This window comes from Condylostylus longicornis, unplaced genomic scaffold (genome assembly GCF_029603195.1).
Source record: "Condylostylus longicornis isolate FDR11 unplaced genomic scaffold, ASM2960319v2 ptg000048l, whole genome shotgun sequence".
Lineage (NCBI taxonomy): Eukaryota > Metazoa > Arthropoda > Insecta > Diptera > Dolichopodidae > Condylostylus > Condylostylus longicornis.
Window position 1 is genome coordinate 17,583,577 of NW_026578017.1, and position 20,801 is coordinate 17,604,377.

General features: G+C 23.0%; 1 long non-coding RNA gene across 1 annotated transcript in view; it reads right to left on the reverse strand.

The window, feature by feature from the left end:
* Positions 1 to 2,183: 2,183 nt before the first annotated feature.
* LOC129611206 (uncharacterized) overlaps positions 2,184 to 20,801 on the reverse strand; it is a 191,102-nt gene continuing 172,484 nt past the window's right edge. Inside the window, exon 4 of the long non-coding RNA XR_008697148.1 lies at positions 2,184 to 2,671. This is a non-coding gene — a long non-coding RNA (uncharacterized LOC129611206). The remainder of the gene's footprint in view (positions 2,672 to 20,801) is intronic.

The window sequence follows — 20,801 nt, forward strand, 5'->3', positions numbered from 1 at the left end:
AATTTTTATAATTGTCCATTACTTTTTTGCAGTTCTAAAAAAGATTTTTAATTGTTTATGAATTAACAAAAAGAATATTGGATATTTTTGTATAATTACAATAAAAATGTTATAAATTTATGGATTACTGCAATTAGTAATGCAAGGAGCTTGAATGACATAACCGTAATGCTATAAACTTTAAATTATTCTTATTCCAACGCGGTTCACCATTCATTATAAGCGACTGGTATATTCTTTTCTACACCATCAGCCCTTCTTTTTTTGGTGACTTAAGAGTGAAGTATGTACGTAAACTGGCTGTTAATGTATAAATTAATTTTTAAGTGTGCTCATTGCAAAACCCCTAGAAATTTGTTTTACGTTTTTTATTATTAATAAATTTTTTTTTTGCGTTTTGCAAAGAATAACTTTGAAAATTAAATTTAAATATAAATAATACTCGTAATAATATTGCTGCTGCCTTAATTATATCAAATTTAACGGAGAGTGTTATACGTAAAATGATTAATGAAGACATTCATTTTTTAATTTATCAAAAAAACGCTATTATTAAAACCCCTACTTATATAGGCTTGCATACTATTATTATTTTTTTTCGAAATTTTTTTCCTTCTTTCACAAATCAAATAAAAAAGGACCAATACGGTCAGGAGAACATTAACAAACGTAGTTTGTATTGTTCTTTAAAAAAAATAATAACCTTCTACTATATACTTTTGACTGCGATGGCCTGGCGGATACTCCTACTCCACTCGTTTTCCTTAGAAATCTACAATCTACTATATACTTTAAAGTTCCTCAAAAAATTTCGTATTTCTTTTTAAATTTCAAAAAACTCTAGTGAAAAATTACTTCTCAAACAATGGCAAGAATTGATTCACATATACAATTTACCGTGACAAAAATTAATTTTTTTTATTTTTAGTTGAATAGTTAATTAAATCGGGTCTTCTCCCGAATAATAACCAGGAATGATGCAAGTAATGCAACTTTTGACAAGATTGAAAGGTTATTTAAAAAAAAGTCTCTTGTATATTAAGTCGAAAACTGTTAGAAAATTTCGAAATACCAAAATTTCTTTTTTATCCTTTATCACTTATTATTTCATTTAAAAGGACAATAAAAAAAAATTTGTTTTTGTATTTTTCTTTTAAGTTTCTTTTTTTTGTTCCGTCTTGTATTTTTAGTCTTTTTTTTTCTTTTGTTGTTTTACATTTTACAAAGTTTTTAGTACGTTTTCATTTGCAATCATATAATACTATTTTGAGGTTTATTACTCCCCAGTGAGTTTATAATATTATTTTTTTTTTCTTAGAGGTTAATTTATCTGGTATGTAATTCGAATATAATATCCATTTTTGACAAGTGTTTGTGACAAGCAACAAAATTCTTTTGCAGCATATCTAACTAAAATACAAAAATATGCCGTTTGCTTTTTTTCAAATTATAATTATTTGCTTGGCATTGCCAACTCACACAGAATTTATTATTGAGTATCATAACTATATTTACTAGATTTAATATGTTAATTGTTTACAAACGAATTTATTGAAAATTCGAAAACAAAAAAAAACTAAATTTAATTGAATTTAATAGAATTTTTGTTATAGTTATAGAATTTTATACTGGAACATTACTCTGTTTCATTTATGTCGATATTCCTTTTCGGAGCACAAATAAAGTAAATTCTCCTTTATTTGTCAGTTGACTCAAAAATTATCATAAAATTTCAATTTCTAAGATAAGTAATGAATTTTAAAATATGTGTCCTAGAATGCTCTATAGTGAGTAGAGAAACAGCGTAAATTTAATGCAACTTCTTTGGGCAATAATCTACCGTCGAGTATATTAAATAGGCTTTCATTATTTAAACGATATTCGTTTAAGCAATTGTATTTAAACTACTCGAACGGACTGGCAATAATAATATTTTATCAGTTATCTTTAAAACATATTTTATAATATATTATTGTTATACTTCCAACGAAAATGAAATATACAATAATTTATAATACAAAATTAGTAAATGCGATGTAAACGCACCCTAAAATTTTCTATTTTATCATTTTATGATTTTGAATTTCGTTCCTTTCGTTTTTTCTTTTTAATTTTCATTTTTCGTTTTTATTATTATAGCTAGTATTGTATTTCTTTTGTGTTTTATTGTTTTATAAGCGTGTAAATGTCATTTTGAGGTAAAAGTGAGATAAAAAAACAGAAAAAACAAAATAATAATAATATAAAAGAAAAATAATAACAATGAAATAATAAAAACGAAAAATTGAAATATTCATGCGAATTTTAAATTTCAAGTACTTACCGAAAAAGTAAAAAAGAAAAATCGGAGTGAAGAAAAAAAATTACAACAGCAACAACAAAATCTTATTCTTTTTCCTCCTTCCTTATACATATACATATAGTCTGAATGTAGGCAGGAATGAAATCTTCAAATTTAGAATAATTTACAAAATTTTATAATATACATTATTTATATATAGATGTGTGTGTGTGTGTTGGTGTATGAATGTTGAAAAGCCATTATAACGTCCGTATACAAGGATCTTTAATCCTTATATTGTGGTGCAAAGGCTTAAAGGATTTTTTTGTCATTTTTACTGCTTCTTTCTTTGCGTTTTTTCTTCTGTTGTTTTTGTTGTTTTGTTTTTGTCTGAAATGAAATGAAAAGAGAGAAAAAAAAACAAAAGGTAAGAAAAGTTGATTTTAAAAAATTGAAATTTAATTTTTTTTTTTGTTTCTGTAATATTTTTCTCTTAGTTTTTTTTTTTCCTTATTTTATTCTTTTCTTTTAAAAGTACATTTAAGTAGATGGAGTAAGTAAAGTATATTATAATAACGGTATTATAGGTATACATGAGTATATATACAACAATAATAGTAAATTGTAATGTTAATTCTTTTGGGAAAAAAAAATTCTTTTTTTTTCTTCTGTTTTTTCTCATTTTGATTTTTATTTTCTTGTATTTTTTTGAAAAGGGGGAAGGAATTCTTTGGTTTCTTATATCATTTCTGACAATGATAAAGGGAAGAAATAATGAAATATTTGAAATCATTTAAAATCAACATGCGATATACTTAAACGAGTATATGTATGTAAGTATAAAGATTGTTGTTGATGAAATTATATGCTGAGGGAAAATTATTGCAAAATATATTATGTGTGTTGGTGTATATATTGCCAGATCAACAACCCAAATAACAATTTGCTGGGTTAATAAAATTAAATAACTTTTATGAATATTATACAAAAAAAAAAATATATATTTTTCTTTCTTTGTTTTTTTTTTGGTTTTTTGTAATGTAATTTAAAATTGAATTGCCAAAAATTACATTCATGTGTACGTATATTGTGGTAGACATACATACAAAATATTATGTGTAGGTAATTTATTAACGGTGTAAGAGCAACAATGTGTATTATTTGTATATTACAAAGTGCACGTAATGTACAATAGTGAAGTTTTATATTTTAATTTTATTATTTTGCAAATATCGCATATATTGGCTAGGAATTGGAGTATATTTAATTTAAGAAAGAAAACAATAATTTATTCTCTAGTTTATAAAGTACAATTATTGTCGGTAGCTAAGTTTTACGTATGTATCAATTTGGAGAAATTATTTAAAGATAAAGACAATATTCATTTCATGCAATTAATACTAATGTTTTTCAATTTTTAAAAATTGAAAATTTTGCAAGCTCTATACGAGTATTCATATTTTCCATATAAATAAATTTTTAAATTTTCATTTAAAATTTTATGATCTCCTTTTAAATATGGTTGTGGACAAAAATTTAGTATATTTCTTATTTTGATCTTATTACAATATATTTAAGTCTATATTATGCAAATCTATTGCAAAAATAATATTGAGAACGGGTTAGATTACAAAATTAAAACACCAATTAAGCAATTTAATTCAAATAACGTAAGATATTGTAAGCAATTCAATAATAACGTAAGATTCAAATATTGCAAATCAATTAATAGAATTAATAGAATCATTATTCCTCTCCAATAATCATAATTCTCTACACTAACCGAATATTTAAAATAACATGTTTGATTAAAAAATTTTATAAAATGAAGCTTTAAAAAAATAAATCAAATTTGGAAAATTTTTCTTAAACCAAAATTGTAATGATACAAAATGAAAAAAGCAATGCTTCATGGGATAAATTTTTCCAAAACAACACCAAAAAAAAACAAAGAATACAACAATTGAAAAAAAAAAGAGTTGACAAAAACAAGATGAGAACATAATAGAAAATCAAGTATGATGAATATAATTTAAAAAAAAAAAAGAAAAACAAAAAACCAAAAGAAAAATCTATGCAAAATGATGAATAACCATAGAATGAATTTAAATAAGCATGAAAAAATTCAGTCATCAGGGAACGAAATGGTAATAAATCATACATAATGAATATAAGAACAGAATATTTAAAATGTAGAAAATCGGTTTGTTATAGAAAATTTCTTTTTTCTCTATATAATATATAGAGACAAGTGGATAAAAGCATTCACGTATACCTACATACACAGAAAGTGTCTTTAAGAAAGAGAAGCAAAGCTAGTGCCTTTAAGAAAAATACTTTAAAATATGGTATTGGCGAAAAATTATGAATAAGAAATTTAACAGAAATTCATTGAATGAAAATTTTTTATATTTTTTGAATACAATAAATCTGGCCATAATCAGTATTTAATTTCGAAATATTGAATCATAAACAATTATAAAATTATGGCGTACAACCTTATATAAATTCAGATGCAAAAAACTCAAAAATTTTAATTAGTGTTCTTTTCTATAAAAATGTAGCCGGCTGATTATAATTTCTGGGTGTGTGATTTTACAAAATTTTACAAATTTTTTTCTTAAACCTAAATCAAATATAATTCATGTTCACACAAAAATGTACCTCGGAATTCACTAACACGTACTTCTGTCTTGCAATTATTTTAATAACCACTAATTAAAATTTATAAATTTGCTTCCAAGAATTAATTGGATGAAACTTTTATATAAATAATTTCTAAATTTAATTTTCTAAATTTCGTAAACGATGTACTAGAAAATTTCATCCACTAATTTTCTAAAAAATTTCTACGATGCATTAGACTAGATAGTTGTATTTGTAATATAATTTTAGTATAATATAATGAACAATATTGAACAAGATCTATGAGATACTAGATTCAATAGAATAATACACAAAATCTTAAAATTTTTAAAACTATACATCTGTACAAATATCAACATTAATATTTTAAATTTTAGCCTAAATTTTGCCTAAGCTTCTTTTGCTCTTCTAATAGAAAAATTTGGAAAATTTCAAGTTATCATTTAAAGAAAATTACGTTAAGACAATAATTTTTAATTTCAAAAGTTAAAAACATTTTACAAATATATGTTTTTTTATCATCAAAATCCTTCTTGATATTATACAAAAGAAATTAAGTTAAGGAGGTGAGAAAAAAAGTTAATTATAAAGCAACTTGAACATTCTCAATCTCAAGAAAATTTCACAATTAATCGAAAAACAAGAAAAAAAATAATAACCAAAAACACTTTCCAAAAACCACACATTAATTATCTTTAATCATTGTCTTCTTATCAGAATATCCTTTTATTACTTCTTTTAGGACATACATAAAAACAGAAAATGAAAAATATTACAAAATACGCAGAACAAAAACCAAAAGAAAAATTAAAGAGCAAGAAGAAATTTGTATCCTTTTTTGTTGTTGTTGTTGTAGTCTTTCTTTAAATTAAACTAAAATATGAACATCAACATTGAACAATACTAAGGCATGACAATGTTTTATGTATATACAGTATTCATACATATAAGCATATTGTAAATGTATATGTTTATTAATATACACCTTTAGTACACAAAAATTTTGTGTTCATTTTAAACATGCCAATAAAAACTATTCGTTGTTTTTATCACTCTGATATTATACAACCATGTATATATATGTATATATACATTTATATACAACAATGTCGCTTATCCTTTTTTTTTCTTTTTATCTTATTCATTTGTTTGTTTGTTTGTTTATTGTGTATACCTTTAATCATAATCTACCACCTATAATTCTTTAATTTTTTTTGGTGTTTTTCTTTTTCTTTTTTTGTTTTTGTGCAAATTTTATGTTGCTTACACTTTTCCTTTTTTATTTTGTAAACCGTTTATAGAAGATTTATATCCTTAAATTTAATTTTGCGCCTAAATAAATATACAGACAGCGTATATAAGTCACCTTATCACAATCCAACCATTAGTTTACCTTTTCCTTACAAAAAACAACAACAATAATAATAAAACAAAAATGAAAAAGCAAAAAAATAAAATATGTAAAAGACATCATACAAGCGACTTCATAAAAAGTAAAACAAAAAAAGAAAGAAAGAAAGAAGAAAAAAGAAATATAAAGTAAGTTAAACGGTAGAAACGCTAAACCGATACACACCCGTTCTACGCACATATGTACATATGTACATCCTTAGTTACGTTAAAATAGGTAGATGTATGAAATTTTGACAAAAATTTTGTATTTTTGAATTTTTTTTTATGAGTTTGTTATTTTTTTTTATAAAGTGTTCTGTGGATATACGCAGTAAATCCCAGCAAGCAATTTTTAGCAATAGGTTAAAAAATATATTAGTTTAATGTGATATTTGGTGTTAAATTATCGATATCTTGAAATTACAAGATTATACTTAAATTAATTGAAAAGTTTATAGTATAGAAATGCGAACTAGAAGGTGCACCAACCGAACTGTCCTTTACTTTTCAAACACATGGTATAAAAGCAATCAAAAACCGAGTCATTATCGTAATTATATTAGTATTATTTCTCTTAAATGAAATGCTTTCGCTTTCAGTTACTTTATACTTTAAAAAGAATTTCATATAAAATATTTAAGCAAGTTGGAGACTGGGTGCCTTTTATTACTCCTAGTATAGAAGAAAAGAAATCTTCGCAAAAAGAACATTTATAAATTTCTTCAACATAAAATTCCTGAATTAAATTTTTACATTTTTACATAAAGTTTGGATCTCTTGAACACCAAAATACAAATTATTTCAACAATTTTCTACCGGGTTAACTACTTTATGGTGTTTGTTTGCAAGGATATACAATAATGGGATACAAAAACCATGATTGTACTGTTATATAAATGCATAATATACCTACATAAGACATACATTTATTGTAATTATCTACATACATATATGTATAACAATAAATACCTACATACAATGTACTTAGGTTTAATATATATTTTATAAAAATTCTTTGTTTGTTTTTATATTATATTTAACAAAAATTCATCATAATCATTAATCAATTTAATCATCATCAATTTTTATGATTTTTTATGATTTATATACATACAAACATAATATTATGTAAACGCATATTACTCAAATATGAATACATATGTATGTACACTATATATTACTGCACATTTATAGGTAAAAATTACAAAAAAATTGCAAAAAAAAAACTTAGAGAAGATTTTGAAAAATTTTCTTTAAGATATTAGACACTTCACTACTCATCTTTGTCATCATATTGTAGCATCAATCCTAAACTTATTTCATTTTAGAAATGTTATATAACATAAAGTGAAAATATTTATGAAACAATATAAAAAAAATCAGTTATTTTTTTAATCAAACAATTGTAAAATTTGTATAGGAAATTTTAAATAATATATTAAATACGAATATATAGAAAAGGATATATTACGTATGGATAACGAAATACGAATAGAAAATCAGAGAAATGTTTTAGCAGAAAATGCAGGGAATTTGTAAAATATTACTAAATGGTTGCTTAGATTCATTATTTATTCATAGATGGTGACTACAAGTTTCTAAATATTTATATTAAACCTGTGAGAGTTAAGGTATTATGAAGTAGATATATTTCTGTTTTATGCTTTGGACTTATTTCAAAATACGGTACTCAGATTTCATAAAAATAAACTGCCTATTCAGTTTATTTTTACTTGAAGGAAGATTTCACCAGATTCAAAATCATAAATCTATATTCTTTTCCCCAATAAGTGATTCAATTCAATATATGTAAAACATTTAATAGTTGACAAAAAGTAGTTGATAAATACAAAAATTCTTATACAAGTAACAAAAGAGGATGCCAATTTTGCAAAATATTTTACATTTTTATTTATATGTAAAGATCTTTAATTCATTCATGCAAAAACAAAACCATTTATTGAAAAATGTGTGGCACATTTACCTGTCAAAATGGAAGTATTATATTACTATTCCCAGTAGTATGTACATACATATATATTAAGAAAACACACATCGATTTAAAATGGTTTTTTAAGTAGAAGAGATTGATTGATGCATAATATTTTTGTAATTTTTTAAAACAGTCTAAATAAAGTCGAAATAAATTCGCATAGAAAATACTTTATCTGTAGAAGTACTTGTAGAGAATATGGGAATTTATTAGAAAAGCGAATTTTGAAGCTCTTAGATTTGACATTGATATAGTTTGGGAAAATTTTTTATTTGCACTTTAAAATAAATAATTTTTTTAAAATTAAAATTCTAATTTTCAGAAAACATGATTAATACTATTCCTGTAAATATCTAATTAAAATTAGTAATTATTATAAAAATAAATTATGTATGCATTATTAATAGCATATGAACTATTCTTGTAAGCTTCAAAGTGTTAATCAAATTCAAGTAACTTTAATTTGGGATTTTTAAGCAGTATAATTAAAAATTATTTATTGAATATTCCTTGTAAATATTAAAAATGGCTAACAATCAAATTTGTGTGGGTAATTTCCATAATTTTATAATACTATAAAATTATGGAAATTACCCACATAATATGGTATACAGAATTCCTTACAGAAAAGTTATGAATATTTTACATATGTATATACAGCCTTAAATAAAAATGTCAACAGAATTTAATGTCACCGCTTGTAATATAAACGATGTCTGCTAATTAATAATTTTCAATTATCATTTTGAAATTATTGTATGTATATAATATTATTCTTAAATCTTAAAGACTATATCATATATAAATAATAAAATCCATAAAATCGACTATGTAAATGAATGAAATCATAGAGCAAAAATTTTGTAGCTTAAAAAGAGCTATCAGAACGTTCATATTAAATTTACATATAGTTCATTCCAATTGAAATATAAACTAAAACTCATATATAGAATATCATCATATTATGTAATAGAATCAACTTGTGATTCCCTTTATTTACAAAATACCGAAATGCTTATACGCATACAACAATTTCTCATAGAGTATTTAAGATTGACTATAAACAAAATGTCTAAATTCACTTGATAGAATATCAAATTTTTGCGAATTTAATATACAAAAATGGATCAAAGAATTGATTGTACAAATGTACATATAACCTATACACACATATATCTATATATATGTATATTTATAATAATATTCTATTGTACATATTTGATAATGTAGTTTGATGTAGTTAAGTAAATATGTAAAATATACACGGCGTTTGTGTGTTTTGAAAATAACTTCAATATTATTTTTGTCATGTTTTCATGAGGATATTCTTTTATTGTCCTTTTTTCTGTCCCAGTGTAAAATAAAACTTGCATATATTTTGATATGAAATATTAACCATGTCTCCCCATCATTATTATAGTTTTCCATTTTTATACCATGTCTGTATGATTGTGTATTTTTGATGTTTTTCTTCTTGTTTTTTTTCTTTTGGAAATAAAAGTTTCAATTTTGAAAATGACAAATATAGGTTATGTTAAGAAAAATTGAAACGAATTTCAATTCAATTTACGTTTTTATTTTTGTTTGTATCCATAAAAATGTTGATGTTTTTTTTTTTTTTGCAAAAAAATTATGTGACATATTTTTCAATTTTCTAAATTTTTATTTTATATACCATTCTACTATTTTTCTCCTATACGTATGCAAACTTGTATGTAAATAAAAAAAAATATTCTTGTTTCAATTTCATGTTCATTGTTTTTTTAAAGTGATTTTTCTAATTTGTTAAAGCGGTTATAAATAATTTTGGTTAGTTTTTCTTTAAAATTTTATATAGTGCTACCAAAAGTGATGATTCATCTTCAAAAATAAGATTTTTTAATCATACTAAAGTTTTCCAGAATTTGAAATTTTTAGACTTTTTTCTGCATTTTCCAAAGTTCACACAAAAAAAACACAGTTTGATCAAAATGTCAATTTAATAGCCAATGCATGATGAAGTTACTTCCATGACAGAAAATTTTTGATATTCTCCGCTGCAACTAATTCTATATTAATTGACATGGTGCATTAATTTAATTCGTATACGGCTTATGATATCATAATATGTTATTTTGCATATCATTAGTTTATCTTTTTGGTTTCTGATTTGGTTTGATTTTTGAAATTTGGTTTCCTGCTTTTTTCAATTGAGCTTCAATTGAAGATCTCGGAGGGTTCGGGGAGATTTTTTTTTATCGAATCTTCAAAATGAAATTTTATTTTTTTGAAAATGAGAATATTCGGGTTAATCTATTTGGCAGCACTGCTTCTATATAATATGTATATTACATGTACGCAGGTATAGGTATTTGTTAACACAAGGACCTATGTATGTACATAGTTTAAATTAAAAAAAAATAAAAATGATAGTAGTCAAACAATTTTTTCATATTAAATATTTAAAAATATTTGATTTTATATTCAATTATTCAATTATCGTTTTATGTTCAACCAAAAATTTTTATAAATATTGTAATGAAATTTCAAAATTTTTTTATAATTTTATTAAAATTGAAATAAATTATACAATTAGACACTTTGTGTGTGCATATTGAAGAAAAATTGTGGATGATAGAGTGCCATCCTTTCTACCATAAATTCATTTAATAAAACAGAATTCGTACTAGCTTTTAATTAGTGGTCAAAAAATTAAAAACTTAAATTCTTTGAAAATAAACTTTAAAATCAAAAATATTTAGATAAATATTTTTAAATCCTTTATTACCCATTTAATTTTAGTACATTTTATTTAAAATTGAGAACCATTTGTTTAGACCATTTCGAAATTTATGAGTACTTCTGATTTCTTGTCTTGATCTCACCAAACACAATATAATCTTGAAATTGTCTTCTCTTTTTCAATTAATTAAAATTTATTTTCAATAAACTTTATTTCCATTATATATTATTAAATTTATTTACTTATACATACATAATATTTATTTACTTTAAATTACGTCAACCCACAATTTACACGTTATCCCATTTCCTTATACAAAATAATAACAATAACATAATACATGATAACTAATTCAAATCGTATTAAAATAAATTCAATAAATTTAAATTTAATGGTGATAGTAAGTAATAAAAAGGAAAATAAATAAGAAGAACAAAAAAAAATAATAAGGATAAGGAATACGCAAAATGTTCTTACTTTATTTTTCACACGAAACAAAAAAAAAATTTATAATATGTAGGTAGATTTTAGTTACATTGAAATTGAATTTGAAAAATTTATATATGTATGTATACATGTACATAAAATAAATGTGTTAAAATTGACTGAAATGGAAAAAAAAATATAAGTATAACAGTATAACCGCAGAATACAAAATGAAAAACCTGTTATATAGTCGTATATGCAAACATATATTTTATTTTTATTATTATTTGATATCCTTATAGAATATCCTTTTTTTTCGGTTATAAAAAATAATAATAATAAGAAGAATCAAAAGAAGATATAAAAATGAAAAAAAAATTTTTTTTTAATGTCCTTGTAATACCATCAGGAAGGATTTGTAATTTAATGGAAAAATTTTATTCCAAAGAGGAGGAAATTGTCAACAATTACTTTTCAGTTGAATACTAAAGAAAATATCTAGAAAAATAACGTAATGTACAGTGGATACTCGAAAAATTTTATTTATTTCAACATTTTTGAAAATTATTTTAAATTGGAGTGAATGTTTTGGTATATGCTATATACAAATATAATATTAAGATTTCAATTTGAAAATAAAAATTTTAAATAATGTTGAATTATTTTTATGCTATTTTGAGGAAAAATATGCTGTTTTAATTAGCATTTGAATCTTCCATTCAGATACAATAACCTCAAATGAGTTTTAACTCTTATTGTTTTTAAATTCGTGGATTTTCGTCAATTGGATCAAATTATTAATTATCATTTATCAATAAGTTTTGGTACGAAAAATATAAAATCTCGTTTTTCACTGCAATTTTCACTAACTTTCAGTTTTTTTTGATAATAAAATTTTTTACATGTAAAAAGAAACTTTTCTCAAATTTGAAGTTCATTTTGTAAGAAGTTCACTGTTTCTATTTTTATGTCATTGTTGTTCTCATTTCAATTCAGTCTTAGAGATCCTTTTCGGTAAATATTATTTAAATTTTTTTCTTTTTAGGAAATATTTTAATATGGGAAAATGATCCTACTTTAGCCTTTTACTTAGAAGAATTACATTGTTAGCATAATTTTCAAGAAAAAAAAAAAAGTTATAAAGTTATATTTAAAGTCGTAAATTTAAAAAAAAATTATGTAAACATTGATGTAAATATATTATATATATATAAATATTATAAACGTGTCTATATGTATAATGAGAAAAAATAAAAGGACATTTTTTCGTTTCGTTTTCTCTGTCTTCTTAGTTTTAAGAGAAATACTGTAGGGATTAAATATTTTTCCCTTTGATTTTACTTTAAGGAAAAAACCTAATTTTGAACTTTTAATATAGTTCTACTTCTAATATTTCAAAGTGTATTATGATGTTGAGTATGTTTATATTTCTTATGTTTTTCCTTTTTTTTTTTTTTGGAAATTATATCAAATTTAAAATTCACTTGAGATTTAGAGCATAAAAGTAGAAAAATAAAATGTCATTAGCTAAAATTAGTTCGGGGATGTTCTAATTGTTATGAAAAATCAAAAAAACAAATGTAGCTATATATATATATATATATATATATATATATATATTTAAATGTAATTATATGTGATTTTACATTGTTTTTCATCTTATACTCAAAGATGAAATTTTTTCCATTAAGTTTCGTTTAATTCTTAATCGCAATATTTAAATAAATTTTTACTTAAAATTTTGTAAATGTTTTGGGAATTTATTAGGCGAATGTTAATAATTATTATTGTATATTTAGACCTTTTTAATTTATGGAGGTATTGGTTAGGTATATATTGTTTCGTTTTATTCGGAGATATTTTGAAAACTTTTTAAAAGTATTTTTCACGTGTTCCAGGTACAATTGCATTAAACCTAATTGAAATTTTTAGTCCGATATTATTTGATATATAATAAGAATATTTTTAGTCCGATATGCGTTTAGTATCACGAAATGGGATACTTAAGTTGCAGCACGGCCTTATATTTAAAAATAGATAATAAATTCAGAACTGTTTGACGAAATCAATCAGAATTTCCTGTACAATTTATTTAAGGTTCAAAAGAGGTTTGTATTTTTGTTATTATTTTTATTTATTTGTATAAAAACCAGTTATGAAAATGTACCAAAGTAAACATATAAAGTGTTTTAATTTAGCTTTAGAAATTTTATCACAACATTGATAATTTTTATAAAAAATAGCGATATATAGACATACAAATATTGATATTTGGAGTTCTAGTTCAATTTATGAAAATTAAATTCCAGTTAGTCGCCATTTAAAATTATATTTAACCAATTAATTAATTTAAAATTGTTAAATTTATTCAATGGCCCCAAAATAAATTTTGTAAAAGTTTTAGGATTTGAAAATTTTCATTATACTTCAAAAGTAAGTTATTCAATCAATGAAAACTATGAGATTTTAATATTATAAGTGAACTTTTAAAAACGAAGAAAATTCATTTTGAACTATGGATTCTTAATTAAATTACAAAGACCTTATAATTAATTGTTCTTTTGTACTTTTATTTGGAATGATAAAGATTTAGTTTCCAGTTTCAAAAAGATTTAAACTATTGTTTCGGAATTTTCGCTTTTTACGTAAATTTTTGTTTCTTATGTGAATCAACACTTTCAAAACATTAAGAAAACTATTCCCATTGAAAATATTATTCAATTTTTTTTTTCAATTTAAAATAAAAGTATAAAATTAAAAAATTATCAATTGACATAAATTTTACTTGCAGCCAATCACATTTAACACAAAGCTCTTAAGATTAAATTATTCAAATGTACAATTTAATCTTATAGCTCATGTCTATATCAATCAAATGTTCAAATTTTCTGATATTAGAAAAAATTTATATATTAAAGAGAAAAAGCAGCCCATTCTAAACTTCTTTTTATTGATCAACTAACTGGTAGGAGAAGGTGGTCTATTTACCATAAACATTACTGTTAAAAACCCATTAAAGTTGTTTTAAGCACGAATTTTGAAAAATACAAATTTTTTTTATATTTCGTAAACTAGAATATAAATTCTTTTTTTGGTCTAATTTATTATTTATACTAGATTACTTTTATTTTTTTACTTGAATTTATTTTTCTCTATATTTTTTTTTTGTTTTTGAGATATTCAAATTTAGTGAGGCTGTACGTATTACCTTTCTTTTTTATTTTTTGTTTCCTGTTTATAAATTTTAAATTTATAAATTATAAAAGCCCACAAAAGAAAATAAACATAAAAAATTGCACCCAAAAAAAAAAATGGAAGGAAACTAAATAAGTAAAAAAAGAAGCCTTCCACAAACTATACCATAAAAAGTAGCTCCCAATTGCATTTATTTTTAATACATTAAAATATATTTTGTACATATAAAAAGCACACAAATTTAGAGAAAAAAAAATTAATATAAATTTTACTATACATTATGTGTTTCGTGTATATTGGGCAATATAAGAAGTGAAATAATAGTTATAGCATTTTTATTTTTCTTCTTGGCTCCTTTTTAACACACATAAATCATTCATTTTGTAAAACTATTTTAGTTTTCTCCAAAAAAAAAAAAAATAACAACACAATTTCTCATTCCATTCCACCTAAAGGCACATAATATTCACGTAATATACAAAATATTTTGAGTTTTAAAAAAAAAGTGGTGGGTACGAATATATGTAGGAATATTTATAGTGTGTGTGTGTATATATATCTTTTAACCTTTGTAACAACAGAAAAGAAACATCAAAACTCTGTGCACATTATGAGGTCCCATAAAAACAAGTCAACTTACTTACGTATATTAAAAAACAAGAAAAATATAAAAATAAAAAATTAAAAAAAATGGACCCAAAACAAAAAAAAAAACATCCCTTTTTCTCCATATTATTTCAAAATTTTAAATTCATCCAAAATTAGAACCTATGGTTTTTATTCATTGTTGTTTTTTTTTTGTTACTCTCTTTCGCATATCCTAAAATTCAACCACAAAAGGATTCTCAAAACAGCAACTAAAAAAAAAAGCACGAAATTTTCTTTTTTATTATTCTCATTTTGTTTTCTTCTTTTTTTTTGTTTTTTTTTTGTTTTTTTTTGCTAAAATATAAAAATTCAGACGTGAAATGATTGTATTAACCTATTGTAAATGGTTTTACAAGAGTTCAGTATGCTAAATATTATAAATTTGTTAAAATTCGCTCTTTTAGTTGTAAAACATTCACATACTTATTTTGAAGCATACGCTCAATATAGAATGTAGAAATATATTTATACAACCATATTGTATTTAAAATTAAAGAACAGAGTGTTTCATTGTATGTGCAATAGCTGACTATTTTACTACAACATACATTTATAGAGGGTGTCCTTCTTTTTATGACAGTTAGCACCATTTATTTAGCCCTGTTGTATTCATTTAGTTACTTGAATATCAAAAATTTTAAAATTTGTTATACAAATTATAATTTGTAAAATTGTAGTTAATATAGCATTTTAAAAAATTAAATAAATTTAATAAAAAATAATCTCGGACAGTCTTCGGCTTTTTTAAAAAATGTGGGTAAATGAGTAGATTAGGCTGTATGAGAATTATCTCTTAAATTGTATATTTTTTTTATTTTCATTCAGAATATACAAGGTAAAAATGAAAAGTCTCAAGTTTGTGTGTAACTTTTTTTTCTAACTTCAGCTCAAGAAAATGTTGAAAATCATAATAAGAGAATCAATGTCCATTTAGAGTAGGACACCTCGCTCTGATATCCTTCTCTGTATATACCTGCGTTATAAATATACTTTGTATTTTTTTTTTTCATTTTAAAATGTTGCTCACACCAATTTATCTCTTTTCTGTTTTGTTTTTTTCTTTGTACTTCCTTACCTTATTTAATGTACAATAGCATTCTCTCTTCACTTCGTTTAAATTTTTTCCCCACATATAATGGTTCCATTCTGTATGAATTGTATACACAAACACATACGTATATATATACAAAATTTCTTCTATTATTATAATTTTGTTTTTTTTTTTTTATTTTGGTAATGGTAGATTTTTTCTTGTTCACAATTTGTTTTTGTACTTAACTGTAATTTTATTTTATTTTGATTTTTTTTTTTGTTTTTCTCTTTTCCTTTTGTTGCTTATTTCTAATATTATTACACAGCATGTATACATATATAAATATATTTACTTTTCTATTACATAATCTCATTAATTATGCATATTTTCATTAAATTATTTAGTATGAAATTAAAGCTGGCCCCAAAAGAGCATTGCAGAGAATACCAACCACATCACAAAATGCTGGAAGGCATTTTTTCTTGGTTAAGATGAGAACGAATGTATATAAATTGTATATATGTATATAGCATACAAAAATGATGTTTTTATTGTAATTTTGTACTATTATACATTCATTCATCTCTACGTATATATATTTATATATATACAACATTGGAAAAAATTATAAAGAAAAAAAAGAATGAAAAGCGAAAAGCAAAAGGAATGGTTGGTTTTGTTCCAAGTAAAAAGTCATCATAAGTAGATAGATGTAGGTACATAGTATGGAGCGAAGGACAAAATAAAACAAAAGAGTATGGAAGAGAAGAGAAAATGGGGGTGGTAAAAAAACCTGAAAAAGGCAAACTGACACACAGAAAATTTCATATGATATTAAACTTAAACCCATCATTGTAGTTCGTATTTTTCCTTTCTCTTTTTTTTCGTTTTTTTTTTTTGTGTAATTTTTTATTCCATTTTTTGGTTTTTCTTATTTTTTGTTTAGATTTTTTTTCTCTTGTTTTTTGTTTTATTTTTCTCGTTTTGAAAATGAATGAAAGTACAAAATCAAAAAGAAAAACGAAATCATCATTTCACTAACCATATCTCGTTTTTACAGTTATTCACCACATCTCTTCGTCATCTCATGGTTTATTTTTTCAATAATTTTCCTTCTGATTGTTTTCTTATTTCTATTTTTTAGTATATATTCATTTTTATTTAGAAAAATACATACTCATTCGTGTTCTATACACACATATGTACATACAATACCATATTTGTAAAAATTCATGTATGTGCTTATTTATTTTCAGGTATATATGTACATTATATAGGTATAAAATACCGTTATAATATACCGATTTCATACTATGTATTAAAGAGTATAAAGAAGAAAAACAAATAAAAAAAATTTCTGTAGAGAAAGAACTTTACTTATTATTATTACATTAGAGTAAACAATCGTTCATAGTCGTCGTTGTATAGTCGTCGTCGTTGTTGTCGTTGTCGTCATCATCGTCGTTTTTACAGATATTTTGTTTATATAGTTTTATTTTCTTTTAATTTTGGTTTTTTTTTCTTGTTTTTTTGTTTGTCGTTTTGGTTTAACCGTTATTTTATCCGGTAACAGGAAGATAGAATGGAAAATTTGACAAAAATCATAACCAAAAGAAAAATGAAAACACAATATCAAAGAATACAAAGATTATACAAAAATTTATACATTTACTCATTCACCTACATACAAGTATGTATATATAATAAAGGTTTGCTTATATTCATATGCACATTTATTTATTTATCTATATATATATCATATAAAGTATGATGTCATTGAAAATTTTCCAGTTATTTAAAATAATATACATATATGTACGTATGTACTTCTGTTTCTATACATTTCCTATATTATATCTAAAATGTAATATAAAAATATTGAAAAATTTATAATATTTATAGGATTTTAAAGTCAATAATTTGTTAATACAACATAAATATATTTTTACATTTTTGTATACGTTAGGTATCTTCTTGTATAAATATATATTTCATTTATGTAAAAAATTGTTTTAAAATTTATATTCAGTAGAATGTTTTTTAACCAAATTATAATTATTATTCATATAGGTATATCAAATAAAGGCTGAACAGTTTACTTGAAAATAATTTTATGAATATCCATCAAGTTTCATGTAATTTAGCAAAACTGTTGTAGTTATTTTTTTAGTTCGATAGAGTAATCTATAAATGTTATCCAAAATTTATTGAAATCTTGTTATATAGTTCCTAAATTAATTGAGTAGCATATTATGCAAAATTAATAATACAATGAAATATTATACATTACATACATATTTGTACAAATATCCTTGAATTATTTTAATTGCATTTTCTAAAAATAAACTAAAGTTGCCAGAAACTAATATATTTTAGGTATGTAATTTAGACTATAGGAAGGATTATATATTATATATTGTTTATTGGAATGATTATGAACTAAATAATAGGCTACCTAAAGGATTTATTGAACCGCATTCCCCTCTAAAGCTATAGCACGTATTTCCCTTAGCAGGATAAAATTATGAAGAATGAGATTATAAAAATTCACATTTATTTTTTTTTCATATGAGTATTTAAGTTTTAAAATATGAAATCCGAATGTAAAAATAATTTCATTTTGTCAGTTTATTCTAGGTTTTTTGCGAATTTGGTTTATCTATGCTTACCAAATTAAGGGTTTAAACATATTTTTAAAAATATGCTATAATGTAATTGAAATATTTTGATTATAAGTAAGTAAATTATACCTACGCGTTATGATATGCAGATCGAAAATTTTTTTAATCTATGAAATCAAAAAATTCACTCTGAACTTTTAATTTTCAGCTCTTAACAAAACTTAATACGCGAAATTTAATAACATACATTCTCTATGAAACTCTGATTTTTACAAAGTAAATCCTTCAAAGGAGACGGAATCAACAGAATTCCGAAGGAATGCGTTAAAAATTATACAAAAAACTATACCTCGGAGCTTCCAGGAAATTTTTAAATTTTGAGATTTTTTTCTTAGAAATTATCAAATCAAAGCAATTGGAACTAAAGTTTCATGCTTCATTTTATATATTTAATAAACAACAGTCCAATTGAATAAAATTTAGTACATTTTAGTACAAAACTTGATATGACTTTACTATTAGTTTGTGCAGTTATATAATATGCATTTAATTTATTCTCTACCGTTTCAAATTTAAAAAAAACAAAAAATATTTTTTAAAAGAAAAATAAAAAAGGATGGGAAAACAGTTATTTTTTTTTTTTAGTACCTTTAAAAACTTTTATTCGAAAAATTTTCTGTGAATTTTTTCTTTCTCTTTCTCTTTTCTACTTTTCATAAAATATTTTTACCTTAAAATAAAAAAAGAGAATTGCTTTTCTTTTTTTTTTCGTTTTATTCTTTCATAAAAAACAAAAAAATCAGGACATTTTTTGAATAACGAGTGCGACGAAAATGAAACAAACAACTACCTAAAGTACCTAAAACCGTTGTATGTTATAAAATGACATTAATAGAATAGTAAAAGAAGCAGAAACAAAATAATAAAAAAAAAAACAAAAACACAGAAATAAGAATAAAATTGTAACAAAAGAACAGCAACAATATAACGACGATGAAGATACGATGATGACGGAAAACTTTTACGATTTTCAATTTTCCTTTCTGTTTTTTTTCTTATGTTTTTTTTTCGTTTTAGCTCTTCTTTTGGGTACATTTTTTTATGTAAGCTACACAAGAATATTGAGGGGGAAATGTACATATGCATATGTATATGTACATATGTATGTACATAAGTTACATAATATCTAAGTGCGTGTATATGTGCGTTGAAATAAACTAAAAGATGTTGAAGAACAGAAAATTTTCTAATTTTTTTGTTTTCGCTTTCTTTTTCTTATTTTTTTTTTTTGGTATAAATAAATTCAAGTTACCTAAATTTAATTTTTTTTTTGTTGTATACTATGTACATAATGTATATATGAATGTGCGTGCAATTTCATTTTGTGTTTTTGTTTTTACCTTCATAAATATTTAAGACGAATTTCACAATTTATATACATATATACATAGTATGCATGCAATGGTACATATGGAAATTAATATGTATATATATGTATGTTTAAAATTTAAAATTTTATGCACGTTCGTATAATTATTAAAAAAAAATGTTTTTGTCCTTTTATATGCCTACATACGTATGCAGGCATATAAAGAATGAGTGATGTATGTATACATACACGATGTTTAAGATAAAAATAACTTTTGTAAGGAATTTATATGTATGCATCAGGAAGGCTTTATTTTGCGAAAATTAAATGTGTTTAAGTAAATGTATGTATATATGTATGTGTAACGTTATATTACTCGTATAATCGGAAATTTACATAAATATATGCATAAGATACCAAGTCAGCCAAAATTTAATTGCCAAATCAAGCAATTTTATTTCAAAATTTTACTATG